The 21,060-nt window shown below is 32.5% G+C and overlaps 1 protein-coding gene across 5 annotated transcripts in view; it reads right to left on the reverse strand.

Annotated features, from left to right (window-relative positions):
- The window catches only part of gprs (speckle type BTB/POZ protein), a 134,877-nt gene extending 114,367 nt beyond the window's left edge, over window positions 1-20,510 (reverse strand). The window contains exon 1 of one of the 5 annotated variants that reach the window (XM_072526775.1): window positions 15,951-16,377. The gene's annotated coding sequence lies outside the window, so the exon portion shown is untranslated. Of the gene's footprint in view, window positions 1-15,950; window positions 16,378-20,323 lie in introns of those variants that run through there. The other 4 variants (XM_072526774.1, XM_072526773.1, XM_072526776.1 and 1 more) reach the window with 4 other exon arrangements.
- Window positions 20,511-21,060: the final 550 nt, after the last annotated feature.

Consider the following 21,060-nt stretch of genomic DNA (forward strand, 5'->3'; position numbering starts at 1 on the left):
ATATACGTGGTGACTATATTATTGAATGTTTTATTACAGTGAAATACATTAAGCAATATATAATTAATTTTTATTGAAAAATATAATAAAATTAAAATATAATATTAATTATACATCGTTTTCATTGTCAATAATTTGAAAATTTTCGTCAACAGCAACAGGATTTCCATCTAATAAGCTGATTTCATTGTCTTCAATAGAGTCGTCTTTAACATTTTTACAATTCTCTGGTGTACATGCACATACTGCGCAGCATTCTAAATTATAGGAAATACAATTACAATTTTTCGTAGAACATTTTCCGGTACATAAGCAGAAATACTTTTGAAGCATATCTAAACTAGTTTCGCCTTCAAAATAATTAAAATCGAAACAATTATTTTCCATTGTCCAACCATGGGTTAATGGATCAAGAGATGAAGTAATATTAATTTTTGCTTGAATCCATTCATTTATTTGCCACTTTGCTCTTAAGTAATGTTGTAATAATGCTGGTTTCGAAGGTGGTAATTTTTCATTAAATGCATTTTTTTTAGCGCCTACAGCACCTCAACCGCTATACACGCTTAGCGGGATACTCTCGAAAGGCATATTCGAAATATTTGGGTCCACGTTTTTAGCAAGATAAAAACCATTTATCCTTGTCAAAATATTCTAACTTGTACACGACGGTTTAAAGATTATAGAGCTATTTGTAAAATTGCAATTCATTTAGTAGTTTTTTAGAAAAAAAATTCCAAAAATCACTAATTACGGCATTTTTTCAACAAAAAAATGCAAATAACTCGAAAAGGAAGCATTTTTCGAAAAATTATCAGGAGAGAAAAAGTGTTTATTTTGATGAGATACACCTAAAAAAATTGATTCCGAAACAATTCGGTGAAATTGCTTTTTTGTATAAGTTATTTGTTAATAACAATTGCCGGCCCACTTGTAAAAATTCAAAAAAAAAAATACATTTCATCTTGGAAAAATATATAGAATCGAATAAAAAAGATTTGGTGCATTAGAAATGCAAAAAGAATTTTAGTCGGTTGATGCTCTGCTTATAGGGGTAAACCGCTCGCCTAAATGTCCTGGCCTTTTTCACTTAATAACCTTCAGATGTTCTCTGAGTCGATAATAAGTATTGTGGTTAACCATATTTACTTATATCCACGTTATGTCCAATGGGATAATATAGAGTAGATGGTCCATAAAGTAGATTTCAATTTTTTTACACATCTCTTCAAAATAAACAAGTAAAACATTTAGTTATTGTTGTTTGTATATTATTTATTTCAGGTGGTGTTCAATTTTCAATATCCTTATCGTGTTCAGACATTTCCTTAAAAAGATTTAATCTTAAAATTTGTCAGTTTAGTTAAATATTGTGAACTGTCAAAGCGTATGCATTTGACTTGACATTGCTCATTGCGTATGTGCCACCTTCTATACAGAAGGTCTTCTCGAGATTCTATTGGTTAAAAATCTATCTGTATCATACTGAAAGTCTGTATCATAATGTAGCCAATTATGATACAGGTATTAAAATTTTAATTGATATATTACAGTAGTATGAGAGTAGAAAAATAATTTTAACTTCATATTTTAAAAACACCATATCAACTAAAATACAGTCCAATGTCTATTGAAAAAATAGTCTATATAATGTGTATAGAAAAATCTTTAAAGTTTTGTTACATTTTTTGTTGAAAGTTTGTTATTTTATGCCAGTTTCGCCTATCTGTGCATAAGAGGGGAAATTGACAGTCTTTAATTCAAACCGGAAATCAGACGATGTACCGGGTTTCTCATTATATTATGAGCCCCACTTATTTTCCTTAATTTCTGTAATATAAAAAAAAGTTTCAAATAAAAATCCACAAGGAAACTAAGTTCCTGTAGTTGGCTGTATACCATATATTAAAAAAAAATTTTCAATAAAATCCTTTATAAAAAGGTATATAAAAAACCCATTTGGGCTATGTTAAATTGACAAAACGTTTTCGGAATAAATATTCCATCATCAGTGTCAGTTTAATACATGGAAATAGCCACTAAATATGGGGGTAAAAACCCTTTAAAAATTGCTAAATGGTTTACCGTTGGATTGGTAACATGGCGACATATGACTCTACATTAAGTTGCAAGTCCTGAGACGGTATGTCTACGAGGACTCTATGGAGTTGCTTTAATAAAGTCCTCGTAGACATACCGTCTCAGGACTTGCAACTTAATGTAGAGTCATATGTCGCCATGTTACCAATCCAACGGTAACTTTACCATCTTAATTATAAACTAGACATAATGTAAACTAGATTTCATTTAGCAATTTTTAAAGGGTTTTTCCCCCATATTTAGTGGCTATTTCCATGTATTAAACTGACACTGATGATGGAATATTTATTATTCCGAAAACGTTTTGTCAATTTAACATAGCCCAAATGGGTTTTTTATATACCTTTTTATAAAGGATTTTATTGAAAAAATTTTTTTTCAAATATAAGTTCTGATTACCAATATATACCATTGTGTAGCATTAGTTTTGTTCTATAATGGCATATGGTACTACAAAAGGATAACCATAGGTGGCTATGCACTGACATTTCAAAATGAAACAATTATTAATTTATTATAAACTGTCAGTCCTCATACCGAAATGGGTTATACTGCAGATGAAAAAGTAGATATATTCTCAATTTATGTAAAATATTATAAAAACAAGCAAGCGGCAAGAAGAGAATATAGGCTGATTTATCCAGATCTGCAGACTCCTGCAAATACATATTTATATAATTATCGTCATGTCATAAATGAAAAAATGTTTGAACGGAAGAAACGTGCTATCGTAGGAAATGATGATGAAGATCTTAATATTTTGCTTTACTTTGAAGGTAAAAATTAAATACTTAAATAATAGATTAAATCCATAATAACATTTTTATTTTAGAAAATTCCGAAACTAGTCTAAACAATGCTATTTACTAATGCATTAGAGAAAAGCCGTGCGACGATACATAGAGTTTTAAAAAAGCACAACTATAAGCCGTACAAAATATTACCGGTACAAGAACTTGCCGATGTTCATAAGAGAAAGCGTTTACAGTTCTGCCAAGACATGCTTACAAATTTGAACAATGATCCTAATTATTTTTATAACATTTTATGGACAGATGAATCAAATTTTTCAACTTCAGGCATTTTTAATAGAAGAAATAGGTATTCGTGGGAACAGAAAATTAATAGAAAAAGAAAAATTAAGCAAATAAAAAAGTCAGAAAGAAAAGCGATAAATGTGTGGTGCGGAATATTTCAAAACAAAATAATTGGAGCATTGTTTTATGATTATAAATTAACTGGGGAATCATATTTGGACACAGATATTACAGAAGCGGATAAGTTATTAAATCAAAATTATACACAAAATCAATTAAATACTTATGATATGGCAACAAGATGGAGCACCGCCACATAATGTCGTAGTCGTTCAAGAACATTTAAATAATCAATTTAATGTGTGGATCGGCAATAAGGGTACCATTACATGGCCACCAAATAGTCTCGACTTAACACCATGTGATAGCTTTTTATGGGGTTTTTAAAAGAAAAAGTGCATTTTGATTCAAATACAAATACTAACACTATCACGGCAAAAGTTCGCGCGGAAATTGAAAATTTAAATGGTCATAATAACACAATATCTGACGCGTTAGAAAATTTGAGACGAAGATATTACTTGTGCATTGATGACAATGGAGGGCACTTTGAGCATCTATTGTAATCTTAAATGTAGTATTGAAAGTCATTAATTTTGTTGACTTTCTTCTAAATATATTTTTTTCTTATCTTAGTATAGTATAGTAGTACCATACGCCATTATAGAACAAAACTAATGCTACACTATGTTATATATTTGTAATCAGGAAATGCAGGCCTACTCAAAACTATAAAAAAATACAGGGTGTCCCATTTGAAATATTGAAGATGCATTTTATTGTGCACTCCCTGTATACAAAATTTGGTCTGTTGCTACACTGTTGGTCGGTACAGATAAAATAATACAACTTTTATTTGAAACTTTTTTTGTATTCCCGAAATTACGGAAAATAAGTGAGGGGTCAAAATATAATGAGAAACCCTGTACGGGCTAAATGAATTCACATTTGGTTTGTTATTATTGCAAAATTGTATATAGCTAATTAAATTTAGTACATTAATATGCGTTGTTTTGTTGTCTTTAACAGCGGATACAGTGGTTTGATGATTAATTTGTTCTTATTAATGGTAGCAAATAGCGTCATTGGTTGGGATAACACGCTAACAAATTATTTTCCCTTTTTTTTAATATCTAGGTTTGTTAATGAACGTCATCTTGTATCATGTTTTTTTTATTGCAAGTTCTTAAAAATCGTATAACAAAAAGACATATAGGCCATTATTTGTCTGTTAAATGTGTCTTTAGTTTATTCTCAAATTTTGGTTCTCTGAGTAGTGACGTATATCTTCTACAAGCTACGTAACTTCTTAACATTAATCTACAACGTATCTTGAAAGCATGATAGTTTTGTCAGGTCTATTAAAAATTTAAATTTAGCTGCACGGAGAAAAACTAAAACGATCAACGCAACAGTGAAGTCTAATTTTAGTCTCTACTATTATTTGGACTATTCTAAATGTTATTCAATTACTTAATTCATCGCATTTTTTAAACTTTGAGGCTCCACTTTATTTACTCAGTGCCTCTCCATTATAGGTTATCATATAATGTAAGTAGAAGGAAACAGTATGTTTTAAACAGTCTTTCTTCTTCCTGCTTTATTAATACGCGCATGCCAGTTTTACTTCAGTTTTTAGGCTGTACTGATGTTGTCGAACCACATTTTTCTCGGGCATCGTATTGATCTTCTTCAGAATGCTAATCTTACTACTCTGTTGTCTGTCATTCTTCCTATACGTTAATTCCGTTTTATTTTTCTTCTTTTTGTCCACAGATTTATTTCTTCTAATCCACATCTCGCTCTTATTTTCTCACTTCGTACTGTGTCTCTTAGCTTTTGGTTTGTTATTTTTCTTAATCTCTTCTATTTTTTAACCTATTGTAACCTTTGTGTTTTGACCGTATCCGCCATTTTTTCGCTGTATGCGTTAGTATTGATCATCCTGCTGTGCTGTTCGTCTTATTCACTTGTTTTTGTACATTTTCTTTCACTTTTCCGAGGCTCGACAATTTGATTTTTGAAAAGATACTGTTATAAAGAGTGAAACCTTTTATTAATGTCAGTTGGTTTTGGCTGTTGTTAATTGTTGTTATTGTATGTAATGTAATTGTAAATATTATTATTTAACTTTTTTTTAAGAAGTGTATAATGGGACGATCATATAAGCCAAATGAAAACAAATAAAGTAGAGTAGTAAAGACGGCGGAAGATGGTTCCCCAATAGGGAGACGATCAGTAGGAACACCACGAAACAATGAAACGACAACTTACTGGAGGCACATTGAAAAACAGACAGACTCATATTTACATCAACAGAAGAAGAAGCAATCTTTTAACTGTTATTATTCCTAATAGTTAAGTTGTAGACATTTCATTCTCAAGATATTCTTTTACATTATTCATTTATCACATGTCTCAAATATAAATATTGTAGTTAACCAGCAGTTTGTTTTCATTTATTTTCCTTATTCCGTTAACAACTATTTGACTACACAAATTTAGCTCTCAAATTTGTCACATCTCCGAATTCACTACTTCAAAGAGTTTCATCAATTATGGACATACAGGGTGGGGCATTAATGCGAGGACGTCCAATTACTCAATTATCTCAGATACTCAGGTAAAAGTTGGAGCACAGATAGGACCATACTTTAAAAATATTTTCAAATATACCGGGTTTCCCATATTAACGGGGTGGAACAAACATTTTTGCACTCTTCTTGAGGTTGTAGTTTTCTCAATATAAGGTTTGGTAGTGTTATACGAGGCAGTTTAAAAGGTCATTAAGTTTTTTATTAATTTCGTAGCAAAATTAACACCCTGTAGAATTGTAGAGATTTGACAGACAAAAAATATATTTATGTTCAAAAGATTTTTAATATAGTCTACTATTGCCTAAAATGATTAAAGTAGCAAAATATTTCAGTTTGATATACAGGGTTGGTCGAAACTTGGAACGAGTATTTTCTGAGTTTTCTTAAATGGAACACCCTGTTATTTTATTGCAATAAAATGTTATTTCATGATACTTTAATATTTATTAAACATTTCCTATACCTAACTGCTTTAATTTGTGAGTTATTTGTGATTTTTTGAGCCAAAAATTAATTGAAACAAAAATTTTTACGTGTTGGTCGTGAGAATATTTAACCAAAATAATGTTTTGAAAAAAAAAACATAATAATCTAGATCGATCCTTAATTTGTTAGTATTAGATAAGATATTCAAATACATAAATAGTTAAGATTGTGGGTGTGTTAAAAATTGATAAAAACACAATATTCTACCTAGTTGGCTCTGTCTTTGACACTAAATTGGCTTAGTTTTAGATTCAGACTATTTTTATAGTTTTTTTTTTGCTTTGTTATTATTATTAAGATGTATGAAAAAGAGTGTGCAAGAGTTTATAAAAAATGTGCTACAAGAACTTATCATCAGCAATTCCCAGATAGACGAACTAAAAAGAGAATCTTTTCAAAATTTACTAGAATAGTTTTAACGGACTGGATATATAAATTACGAAAAATCTGATCGAATAAAAACTATTGTAAATGGGAACAATGTGGAAAAAACTTTACTAAATAATAACAATAATCTTTATAAACATATAAATTATTTTCGTTGGGCTATTTAAGTTTTGTAGGTTGGCTCATATGATATAGCTTTGGGAAATTTAGGTTTGTGTTGTTGGCGTCACTGGTTACTATGTTTTTAGCGTGCAAACATAAGTCAATAATTTTGAGGTTATTTCTCATCATAAAAACTTTCTCGGTAAGTACAAATTACGAGTACTCTTTTTTTATGTATTCTAACCTTTACAACAATCTAACATGATTGTATTTTGACTTATATGGTAATGTTTTTTGTTAAAAACAAGTTTTATTGTTCACATCATGAATTTGAGATATGTGGGGTGAATAGAAACATAGTATTTACCGTGTTCCCATTCACCCCACACATTAGAAATTACTTTTGTTTATCTAATACCTCCAAAGAAGTAAGTTTTTTTTGTCAGTGACAAGTGGTCACAAGGTCACAAGTGTGAAGTAAAGATGCTACACATGACAAAACCTGCAAGAAGCCCTAAATGAAATAAAAGAAGGTATTAGTTACAGACAGTGTTACCTTAAGTATGATATACCTACTAGGGTCTTAAACAGATATATAAAAAATGTTAATACAAAGCAAAAAGGAGGTCAGACCTATCTTGATGAAGATGAAGAGTTAGTTCTCGTTGACAGTCTAGCACTTTGTGCTGACTGGGGATACCCAATAGATTCTCTCACCTTACGGTTAATCGTACGAGAGTATTTGGAGCGCCAGGGCAAAGTTATTTCCAAGTTCAACAATAACACCCCTGATCGGGATTTCTTACTCGGCACAAACAATCACTCTCAAACAGAATATGTCAGAACATCAAAAGGTCGAGGGCAGCTGTGTCCCCTGAGATAATTAATAAGTATTTCGACGAGTTAGAAAGAGAACTTAAAGATGTTTTTTGACAAATTGTGCCAAAGAAAAACATCAAGTTTATATTTTTACCAAGTAATTTCACTCACCTTACTCATCCCCTCGATGTGGCATTTTTTAGACCCATGAAGATTATGTGGCGCAAAATAGTTGAGGAATGTAAAACAGGACCAGGCAGGAATGAATCCACAGTAGCTAAAGACAAGTTTCCTAGACTACTAAAGAAACTGGTTAATAGTCTTTCAGAGGAAAATGCCAAATAAGGGTTTAAAAAATGTTGCATTGTGCCTTTGGATTCCACCAAAGGATGCTGCCTAACTCAGACAATGATAATACCAGACAATCTAGAACACAAACGCTCTTGTCAGGTTCTGTTCGCGTGTAAGGGAATGATGACACCTTTAAGAGTGACAATACTACTCAGAGACAAAAGAAAAAGAAAACAAAAATGAATGTCGGACCGAGAAAAAGTATTATGGCGACATATTTAGAAGAAGAAGAGTTTAAACCTGAAGCAGGACCATCAGGAGTTCAGAACATAGAACTGGATCCGTCAAAAGAAATTTCCAGTCGCACTAAAAAGCTAAGACGAGAATCTAGTGCTTCAGAAAACTATTTTCAAGACAGTGATAAGGAGCTAGTGTTGTCATCTTAACCCTGGAGACTTCTTAGTGGTCAAAGTGTATGTTAAGACCAAGCAATCTTTCAGGCTTTTCGTTACTAAAGTTCTCTATCATCAAGATGGTGGTGACAAAGGAATCTTTTTTAAGAAGGTTCCCCAGGCTTGAAAATTTTCCGAAACTGAAATGAAAGCATTTTCTAAACCCGATGATATTATAAGACAGTTGTCTGTATGCATAAACGTGAATCCCTCGTCTCGGTTTAAAAACATGATTAGTTTTAACAATGATCTTAGTAATTTGTGTTTATATTAGCCGACCTTAAAAGTGTATTTTTCATTTCAACAATAAATTTTTCCAATAAAACAAACTTTATATTTATATGTGTATATTACTTTACACCTTATACACTTTTTACCTGTTCCTATTGACCCTACAAATGTATGAATAGGAACACCAGGTTTTGATTTTTTTGTCATTAGAGTATTAACTTTCTAAATTTTTAACACCTGAATATCAAAAGAGGAAGGTAAGACCAAAGTAACAATGTATAAGTTTTATGTTTGCAACATGTGTTAGAGGTTTTTTTTTTAGTTGAACGTTGGAAACCGTTCCTATTCACCCAATTTTACGGTACTCAACACTCAACTTTTAATTTACATTACATTTTCACTCATAATATAATCATTAAATGTTAGGGCTGAAATTCCCGGAAATAATGTCATAGGATCTTTCTTTTTCGAGGAGCAAGTAAACGGAAAAATGTATCTACATTTTTTGGTCAACGAATTTCTGGAATTATTTTAAGTAGTACCGTTAAATATACGTGAGATATTGTGGATATGGAAGGAAAGTTGTTTTACCATGATCTCCATGGTAAAACAAGCTAGATTTTATTTTCAGGGGTTTAAATAACATATATGCTATATCAAATACTAGCCTGGAGAGTTCGGCCCTGATAGCGATCAAATCTACCAGGTTATGAGCTGTCCCGAAATATAGTCATTTTAAATGGTAAAAACAAATCATAATTTAATATTTTATACCTCTAGTACAAATTTGAGTGCATTAGTTAGTGCTGACAATATTATCTCAAGTGAGTAGCACTTCTTTTCGTATTATTTTTGTAACAACAAAATAACCTTTAAATATTACTTACGTAAAGAGATAACCAAAACTCCAGTTGGGTCTTGACCAGTTTTTTGGACCGGCCACAGGGCGGGCTCAACTTCTGATCAAGAAAATTAATAAAATGACTTCATACAACAATAATACTACACACAACTCCACTAAACACAGTTACTCAGATGTCGTAAATTATTTTAAACATCCAACAAAACAACAAACAATAGTCATATCCAGCATTGGAGGTACAAAAATCCATGATTACGTTGTATCTGTTGGATCACTAGTTGGTCCAATTAATGTACTTTTTGCCTCCAGAATTGCTAATAATAGGATATGCATATACATCTCTTCAAAAAACACTGTTGATGCTTTTATTCATTCTTATAAATATATCGAAATAAATGGATGTCAAGTCGAAGTAAGAAGATTAATTTCTTCAGCCCAGAGACTTCTAATATCTAATGCATGTCCTACAATCCCAAACGAAATAATTGAACAAGAATTACAAATACTTGGTATTCACACTGTATCCAAAATGACTTTGCTTCAGTAGGTATGTTTGAAAGTGAGTACAGTCATGTTCTGAGCTTTAGAAGGCAATCATTCATTACACCTCTGGAAAATATGTCTATTCCTGACTCTTTTACCATAACTCATGATAATACTTCCTACCGGGTATTTCTCTTCATAGACGGATTCACTTGCTCCAAATGTAAAACCATTGTTCATCAAGAATCAGAATGCGCTCACATTTCATACCAGAATAATTCAACTACCCTCTTGGATTCAACTTAAACCACATCGTCGTTATCTAAACCTAATAAACCTGATGATAAAATATATCAATCTACGGAAATCGACCTCATCCAAAACATATCTAAAGATAATTCAAACACTTCGTCTTCTACTTCCAAAACAACATCACCATCTGTAAATAACACTGAAAATACTACTGAAATCGACCTCATCCAAAACATATCTAAAGATAATTCAAACACTTCGTCTTCTACTTCCAAAACAACAGCACCAGCTGTAAATAACACTGAAAATACTACGACACCAGAAACACCAATAACCTTAAATAATACAGTCAATTCTAAACAGCTAAAAATACATAACATATTATCTCCTGATATTAACGAAGATAACCCAAAAACCGACTCATCCGTTTTTAATACCCCTAAACAATATAAACCAAAAAAGAAACCCAAAACTTCTTCCAAAACCCCCGCGAAGATGTCATTCACTCCTTAGAATCCATCAAAGACAAAATCGAAAATAGATCACCTCCATTTATACTAAATTTCAATGAAATATGTGATTTTATGAAAAATGTTTTAAATTCTCATAACCCTGAAGTAACTTCTAAAGATTACTCCAATGAACCAGAGAAACTAATTCAGAACCTTAATTTTTTTTACTGTTACACACAAAATTCTATGTTAAGAAATAATATCACCCGACTAAAGAAAAAAATAAACCCTAACCCTTCTTCAGCTGACGAAACTGACGAATCATCACTAGTTAAAGGATAATCAAGGGATGACTAATTCATTTATAGTGCAATGAAACATAAATGGTTTTTATACCCATTATGAACATTTAAAACTACTAATCGGCGAGCTTTTCCCTTTAATTCTTTGTCTTCAAGAAACCCACTTCAAACAAAATAACATAAATTTAAAAAATTTTCAATGTTTTAAAAAAAAATCAAATAGCTCAACAAGCTGGAGGTGGAGTAGCTATTTTCACCAGAGCTGATTGGGAAGCTAAACCGATCGCGCTAACTACTAATCTTGAAGCTGTAGCAGTCTCTATTACCTATCACATTTATTTAACACACCCTAGTAATCTAGATATGCACGAATTAAATAATCTTATAGACCAAATTCCACATCCTAAATTAATTTTAGGAGATATGAACTGCCACCACCCGACATGGGGAAGTCACAAAACTGATTAATACGGTAACTTATTGAAAAACCTAATTGATTGTTCTGATTTATTGTTGCTTAATACAGGGAATCCAACTAGATTTAATTCTTATAACGGCTCATTTTCCGCCATTGATATATCCTTATGCAGTCAATTACTTTCAACTGCATTGTCATGGAACACTTTGAACTCATTATATAATAGTGCCCACTTTCCAATTTCTATAACATTAAATCACATTCATCCCCTTGATTTCCCAACATATCAGTCCTGGAAATTAAAAAATGCAAATTGGGTATCCTATCAATCCTATATCAATACTAATCTTGAAAACTTCTATTTAAGCAATGATATAAACAGTGTTATATCACTTGTTTAAATAATATTATAATAGAAGCAGTTTTAGAAATATAGGAAAGACAAAATCCTGTAAAAGGCAACCCGTACCTGGGTGAAATAATGAAATTGCAAAAGCACTCTCATCTTGTAAACATGCCTTTAATAAACTTAAAAAACATAATACAGACGAAAACTTACTTAATTTTAAAAAACTCAGAGCTGACTTAGGATATCTTATGAAAAAAGCAAACAAGATACTTGCAAAGACTACGTATCGTCCATAAATTCATCAACATTTTAGGCATATCAATGCATTAACATATAATAATGAGATCATCACCTGTAAACAAGCTATTGGTGAAACTTTAGCCGAAGTTTACCAAGAAAATTCTAGCGACCAAAATTTAACGCCAGAATTCTTATTACATAAGCGAAATATAGAATCCTTCGAAATCGTTGATAAATAATCTGGTGATCCATTAAATGCTACTATAACTCTTCAAGAACTAGAATACTCTATTGTAAACTCCAAAAATACATCCCCAGGTCAAGATGATATTCCACCAATATTTATAAAACACCTACCTTTCAGAGCAAAAATAATATTATTAGATTTATTCAATACCTGTTTTTGAAAACATAAATTTCCAAAACTCTGGTCTCAGGCAATAACTTTTCCCATTATTAAACCCAATAAGCCCAAAGATATACCCTCATCGTACCGTCCTATTTCTCTCACATGCAGCATGTGCAAAATACTGGAAAAAATTTTAAATCTCCGTCTAACATGGTATTTAGAAACAAAAGATCTCCTTACCCCATTTCAGAGTGGTTTTCGCAAGGGATGGTCTACATTGGATAATCATATTTCACTACAAACCTCAATCAATGAAGCCTTTGCAAACAATCAGAAGTTAATTGCAATACTCTTTGACATAACCCAGGCTTTTGATAGGACATGGAAACACTCTATATTAGCAACACTTAATAATTATGGAATTCAAGGTAACATGCTTGCTTTTATAAACAATTTCTTATCACAAGTTCTTCAAAAATGCTAGATAATGGAATCCCTCAAGGATCCAGTTTAAGTCCAACCCTATTTTTAGTAGCTTTTAATAGCATCTTAAATGTAATTAGAGCTCCTATTAAAGCTAGCATTCACGCGGATGATATTGTTATTTACACCAAATCTAATAACCTAGTTTCAGCAACAAATATATTACAACTTATGTTAAATCGACTTCAAAACTGGGCATTACAAACCGGATTCAATTTTTCTGCAGAAAAATACGTAATTTTTAGTAAAAATAACACTCACCATACAATTAATTTAACATTAAATGATTTACCTATAAAGCAGCCAACGGAAGTAAGTTTTTTATGCCTAACTTTCGATAAAAAATTAAATTGGAATGTGCATATTTATAAATTACAACAAGCATACCAAAACCGGTTAAACATACTTAAAATTCCATTATCTTGTAAATTTTGGGGTGCCGACTGTAAAACATTAATTACCCTTTACAAATCACGTATTAGAAGTCAATTATATTACGTTTGCTTATCTTATGGAGCTGCAAGCAAAACTGCTTTAAAAAAACTAAATAGTATACAATCTACAGCTTTGAGATTAGCACTGGGTGCCTTCAGAACTAGTCCTATTAGTAGCTTACAAGTTTTAGCGAGGGAATCACCTCTGTATATTAGACGCCAACAACTATCCCTAAACTATATAGGGAAAATATCAGCAGAGAAACAACATTCAGTATTCTCCCAAATTGGCCATTCCAGTATTGGTTCTACAAAACTAACTAAAAATAGTGCTCCCCTTATAGAACGAATAATATCTTCCAACTTTGATATGGATAAGCTAAATCGATCTCTACATGTCAGTGTAAATTTTCCTCCATGGACAATCCAACCACTTACCATTGACTTAACCCTCACAAAATACCCCAAATCAAAGTTGCTTACGTCAAATCTCAACTACATAAATTTTCTGAAATTATAAAATTGTATTGAATTGTGATGTACTGCATTATATTAAATATAAAATACCAGATTGTGAAGGATGGGATATGAACTCCGATCATTCACCCATAATTCTAACCATGCTGAAAACAAAAGTTAAAGGGAATAACTACCCTAAAGAAATTCGTGAATTAATAAGAGAAAAAAGAAAACTAAGAAGAAAATGGCAGCAAACGAGAGCCCCTCGAGACAAAACTAACCTAAACAATGCCAGCCAGCAACTTAAAAGAGATAAATCTTATCTGGAAGAGCTAACAAATGACAGCAGCACAGAGTACTCGCTTTGGAAAGCTACAAAAAGAATTAAAAGGCCAATATTACATTCTCCTCCAATAAAACTGGAAGACGGTAGTTGGGTCGGAAATAATCAGCAGAAGGCAGAGAGATTTGCCACTCATCTAGAGAACACATTTAAGTTGCAAGTTGACCAAGACGATGACCAGGATTGGCCCGAACCAAAGCAAATAGATGAGAATATCAAGCCAACTTCCCCAAAAGAAGTAGCTGAGTTAGTTAAAGAACAAATCGACCCAAATAAAGCACCAGGTTATGACCTCATTACCGGAAGACTGCTGAAAAATCTACCAAGAAAAGCTATTGTGAAATTAACAAATTTAATAAATGCTGCCTTTAGACTACAATATGTTCCAGATTTATGGAAGATAGCTGAGGTGATCATGATACCAAAGCCTGGGAAACCCCCCAAGGAGGTGACATCATATAGACCAATATCACTCCTACCTGTGATGTCCAAGGTATTTGAAAAACTCCTCCTGCAAAGAATCCTACCAATAATTGAAGAAAAGAAAATAATTCCAGATCATCAATTTGGATTTACAAATAAGCATTCGACAATTGACCAGGTGCATAGAATAACTGCTATAGTTGAAAGATCATTAGAGAAAAGAAAAGTCTGTTCTGCAACCTTCCTAGATGTGGCACAGGCGTTTGATAAAGTCTGGCATAAGGGTTTGATACATAAACTTAAATCATTCATGCCTAAACAATATTCAAATATATTACAATCATATCTAGCGAACAGACATTTTAGAGTTAAACAAGAAGATGCATACACTGATCTCAAGGATATTGAAGCAGGTGTTCCACAAGGGAGTGTATTGGGTCCAGTCCTATACCCAATATACACGTGTGATATACCTGAACTAGAAGACGACACCATAGCTACCTTCGCAGATAACACTGCTTTCTTAGCGGTAAGTGACACCGTCGAAGAAGCTACAGAAAAACTACAAAATTCAATGAATAAAATCCATGAATGGACCAAAAATGGAAAATTAAGCTGAATGAGAATAAATCAGTTCATATAAATTTAACCAATAAGAGAATTAATAATATTCCAATTAGAATAAATGATGTCTAAGTGCCTATTGCAACATCAGCAAAGTACTTGGGGATCACTCTTAATGCGAAACTTCGCTGGAAAGTTCACGTGAAGAAGAAAAGAGAAGAACTAGGCATCCGCTACAAGAAAATGTATTGGTTGATGGGAAGACATTCCTCTCTATCCATAAATAATAAACTCCTAATCTATAAACAAATACTGAGACCAGTATGGACCTGTGGCTGCCAACTCTGGGGCTGTGCCAAGCCTAGTAACATCAAAGTAATCCAGATATTCCAGAATAAAGTGCTGCGGAACATCGTAGATGCGCCTTGGTACGTTAGGAACAACGAACTTCACCGGGACCTCAAGATGGAAGACGTCAATCAGATAATCAAGAAATTTTCAGGGAGCCATGAACAACGACTCCATCATCATGTAAACGTCGAGGCTATCCAGCTCCTCGACAATACGAACCTAGAGAGAAGGCTCAAAAGAACAAAGCCTTTTGAACTGGTATAATGAGTGAGTGAAAAGCAGAGTAAAGTGTTGTGCGAGTATGCATGCTAAATTTAATGCTAGTTATTAGAAATAATAGGAAAGATACTAGTGAGTAGACACCTAATTTTAAGATTTCATTAGTAATTTAAGTTAGAAACAAATTGATAATTGGTCTTACTGACCAAATTTTAATGTAAGTACACTTCTGTGTCTTTAGTAAAAAAAAAATATTAAATATTTCCTTTTTTATAACTGCCGCTAATAACTTTTGCCGCTAATGATTTTATTTGTTTATATAAAGAAACCATTTTTAAGAAATATAAAAAATCATGTACATTATATAAAACTTTTATAAAAAATTATAAAAAAATGTGCCCCTACCTACTAAGTGACGCAGTTAAATAAATTTACAGTTCCCAGGAACTTAAACTTCTCAATTTGGACACAAACACATACACTTAAAACACAAATTTGGTAAAACCAGTAAATAATCCAATTTTTAACGCAACGTTCACTTAGACTTCAATAATTTATAAACATTTATTTAACACTGAAACGTTTAGGTAAAAAAAATGACTTATTTCAATGCGGTGTCTTATTAGGAAAGATGACCGCAAATATTTGTCATATCAAACTTTGCGGGATGATTTCATTAACAAATCCGTTTCCAATTTTCTAACAATTATCACACATTTCCTAAATGGACTAATTTATTTAAACTACGCTTTATTGAAATCAGTTTAACGTATATTATCAGCAAGGCTAAAAAAATATAATTATATAATTAATGCTAGAATAGTAATAAACCGTAGAATATAGATGTGCTAGACATGGTAATGGCAAATATATTAATAATAAAAAAGTCTTAAACTTTGTGATTTATTTAACTCGATTGTCGTTGGTATGAGTATCGTGATAATGGTAGAACATATATTTACGTTAGTTAATATAAACTCCTGGACAATATTAACGACTTACTCATTGTAAATGATAAAATTCACCTAAAAACATTTATTAGTAAATTATAATGAATTAATTTGGTAACGTGTCCAAAAGCTCATTCTTATATTTTGTCCAATTTCTTGTGTAACAAATTCAAACCTAAATAGCGACTCTCTATTGCAGATACGAGGCACGAAGAAAGACTAGGAGCAATGATCGCGAAACTCCATCAGTTGATTTGTCGGAATAATAGGTGTCTTTAAGTCTGTATATAGTGTATATATAGTCTTGGTGTACACTGTGAATGGTCCTGTCCATCCCAAGATGCTCATCTTACTTTGTATATGTAAAGGGTGTTTTTTTAAAGGTATAGAAATGTAAGTTGGTAACACTTTTTTAACTGTTGGCCATTTTGACAGCTGTCAAGTGATTTATATTAAGTTTGGTTTGGCATTTCAGCATGAATAGACTTGACGCCTGAACAAAGCTTCCAAATTGTACAAATTTATTTTGAAAATTGTGGTTCTGTTTGAAATACATATAGCGCACTACGTCCATTTTATCTTCTTCTTCTTCTTCAGTGCCTTATACGGTCTGGATGTTGGCGATCGATCATCAAGGCTATCATGGTTTTGTTGACTGCTCTGCGAAACAGCTCCCTGGAGGTCATCCCAAACCATTGTCAGCGAGATACGACAAGATACGACGGCGTCCCAGTCTACTCCTGCCAAATACTTTACCCTTTATAACGAGTTGAAGAATTCGATATTTTTCTTTGTTTCGTATCACGTGGCCGAGGTACTCAAGCTTACGTTGTTTCACTAAATTAAGCACTTCTTTTTCTTTTGTCATGCGCTGTAGGACCTTAACCTTGGTGACATGGTCCACATACGATATTTTTAGTATCCTCCTGTAGATCCACATCTCGAAGGCTTCAATCCGCTTTTCAGTAGCTTGCGTCAGTGTCCAGGCTTCAACTCCATATAGTAACACTGGAAGAATGTAGCATCTCACTATCTGCATCTTGGTTCCCAAACTGAGATCACTGCAGCACAGCAAGGATCTCAACTTGATAAATGTAGACCGTAACATTTTAATTCTTAATGACTTTAGTTTTCTTAATATTAAGGTCTAGTGCGTATGTTACGCTCACAGTTCTCACTCGGTCTAGTAAGGCTGGTAGATCATATATGCTAGTTGCTAGTAACACAGTGTCATCGGCGTAACTGATATTATTGATGTATTCACCGTTCACTCGGATTTCCATCTCTAAGTTTGTGAGGGCTTCAGTAAAAATTTTCTCAGAGTATTTATTGACAAGAGTCGGCGAGAGCCCACAGCCTTGCCTTACTCCTCGCATGATCTTCACTTAGTCGGTCAGCTGGTCTTCAACCTTGACTTGAGCACGCTGGTTCCAGTATAAATTCATGATGATCCGAATGTTTTTCTCATCCAATCCTACTCATTGTAGGGCGGCAACCACCTTTTGGGAACTCGCTGGACAGTCAAGCATTCACGTTAACTACACTAGCAATTTGTACACTATTGCAGGCTTCACCAGCTTCCACAAAAGCACAAATATCAATATCCCTGTTTTGACGCTTCTCATCGACAGGTCTAACACGTGGTTCATTACCTTCATGACACTTTTTATAACTGTTTACACATCCCGAAATTTAAAAATATTTAATGGTATTTTTAACTATTGTAACACTTGGTGAGGGTATATTTTTAAAGGCAACAATAAATAAATTAATTACTTCACGTATCGAATGACCCTGAAAGTACCATGTTACAAGTTACACTTTTTCTTGGACGGTTTACAACGTAATACTTAGGCTTTTTTTAATTATTTATTTATTCTTTTAGAACTTTGCAATTTTTAATGTTAGTGTGACTATTACAACAATTCGTACCTACTGTGAAATGAGTATAGAGGTGGAAACGTGTAACATGTCACAGCGATTGCCATCGTGTTGTATGGTCATGAAAACAATGTCGTAATCTGTATGTATTAAGGTCCTTGGAAATTTTGCAATAGAGCCTACTGCACCAACAAGTCAAGTATCTGCAATGACAGGACTTTCACATGAGTCGGTTAGAAAGGTGTTGAAATTACATAAGTTTCACCGGTACAAAACACAAATCCTTCAAGAACTAGGCGATGATGATTCAGGCCGACGAATTGAGTTTTGTGAACTCATGACTGAAATAATTAGCATTGAAACGAGAATGTTAAAAAATATTTGTTTCACTGATAAATGTACTTTTAGGCTGAATGGTAATGTAAATAAACAAAACTGTCGGTACTGGAGTGATGCGAACCCGCATCGATTCAGAGAAGGTCATACTCAATATTCTAAAAAACTGAATATTTGGGCAGGAATATTAGGCGATGCTATAATTGGCCCCTTGTTCATACCAGACAATTTGAGTGGCGACATTTATCTCGATATGCTGGAAAACATTATCGAACCTTTAATTGTACATGAATTAGATAACCAAAGGGACGATCAAGGCAACCTAGCTCTAGACGAAGATTTGCTGCACTTCCAATGGAGCACCTCCGCACTATACAGCTCCAGTTAGGCACTGGTTGGATACTAATTATCCGAACAAATGGATTAGAAGGAAAAGTCTTATTGAGTGGCCACCGAGGTCACCAGACTTACCCCTACCTGACTTTTTTCTATGGGGTTACCATAAGTCAGTTGTTTATAAAACTCAACCTGCGTGGCTTGAGGAATTGAGAAAAAGAATTACGCAAGCACGTCGCGCTATTACTAGAACAACATTTGCCAAAGTTCGTATATAATTTGAAAATATGCTGTATTATTGTTTACAAAATAACGGAACTTACTTTGAACATTTACTTAGTTAACATTTTTAACAAATTTGTAGTTTAACAAAAACCTTGTTAAATTTTCCATTTATGGCAAAGTTTCACAATTATTGCTTCAGCCTGTATAATTAATATTTATACCATTGAATAGCATTTTTTTTTAGTCTTGTTAAAGATATATCGAAAGTATGGATTTACAGTTTAAACTTTTTTGGTTGTGGTGGGAGGGGTCTAGGGGGTTGATGAGGGTGAGTTCTCTTTCATGTCATTTTAGTTTCCCCTTACTTTTCTAGAAACAGTTTCAAGCATTTTTCGACATCAGCTTTTGTTCGTGAGATATAGCCGATTGTAAGTTTTAAAATTGACACACTGTATATGGATTCTCTATTAAATGTGCCATACTCTATCTGATCAATTTCATGTAATTTTCTCACTAGATTATATTAGTCTCTGTTCTATTATATTTGATTATACTCCAGTCCATTTTATTCGGTTATATGATGTACGACAATTTATATTTTAGACTAATTAAACAAATTTTTAAATATTAGATAAATATCATAACAAAAAGTGTGCAAGCAGAACTCACAATATAGTCAAATAATGTTGAAGGAGATGTACAATCATAATAGATATTACAAGTAGGATAAATTTTATCAGTTAAAAATATAACATTCTTTCTGTAACCCTTAATTTAGTGTTTTCTGTATTTTTTTATTAACAACTGTGAAAAGATTAGTTTATTTGGGTGACTACTTTAATATGAATAATTTAGTACACTTAAAAATATTGTTTTCGTGAATTGTTAATAGTTTTGAAACATACTGTATCAGAATAATTTTTCAAAATAAAATAAATATTTTCAGTTAATTTGCAATTAAATTAAAATGATTAAATGTAGTTGCTTTTTAAACAATTTCAGTACAAACGGCTGATTTCCATATAGAAACAAAAAAATCAATAAGCTTACCTGTTGAGCAAAAGTTACAACCTTTTCGAGTAAAAGAGAAAAACGAAGATAATAATGGAAATACGCAGATGTAACGTTATATTTGGATCATTCACGGCAATATACCGAACTGCACATTTTCCTATTTACAAAAATATGAACCAGATAAAAAATTAGACTTTTTAGAAAACCTAATAGCATATATTCACTTCAGTCGCGACGGGAAATGCTGAGTGAGCTGGGAAATTGGAAAAGCGGGAGCTGTTGCATGAGCGCATGTACGAAAATAATGATCATATCAGTGCCCGTGATGAGAGACGGTCCATCGCTAATTTACCGATAAAGTTGGAGTTAATCAAACGTGTCCTCGATTATTTTGCATATTTCCCCGTTTTGTACACAACTTGGATGATTAATCAACTTGTTGGCAGATAGCAGTTCATTTATTTCAACATAAAATATTTGTCACATATTTTTATATGTAACCAAATTAAATATAGTTTTTCGTATAAGGTATCTCTCCCTTCTATATGTTAATTTTTTGAATTATGTAGTGATATTATGTCTCTACTATTAATATTATAAATTCATAGATATATGTTGTAGATTAAAAATAGTTCAGTTAAGTGAACAAGATTGCACTGAAATAATGATAATGATGATCGGTTATTGTGAACGTGTGTGATAACTCATTAAAACGTGTGTAATATTTTTAATGATTTGTATCTTAAAATAAATCTCATATCACGTTCAACGGT

Source organism: Diabrotica undecimpunctata, chromosome 3 (assembly GCF_040954645.1).
Source record: "Diabrotica undecimpunctata isolate CICGRU chromosome 3, icDiaUnde3, whole genome shotgun sequence".
Classification (NCBI taxonomy): Eukaryota; Metazoa; Arthropoda; class Insecta; order Coleoptera; family Chrysomelidae; genus Diabrotica; species Diabrotica undecimpunctata.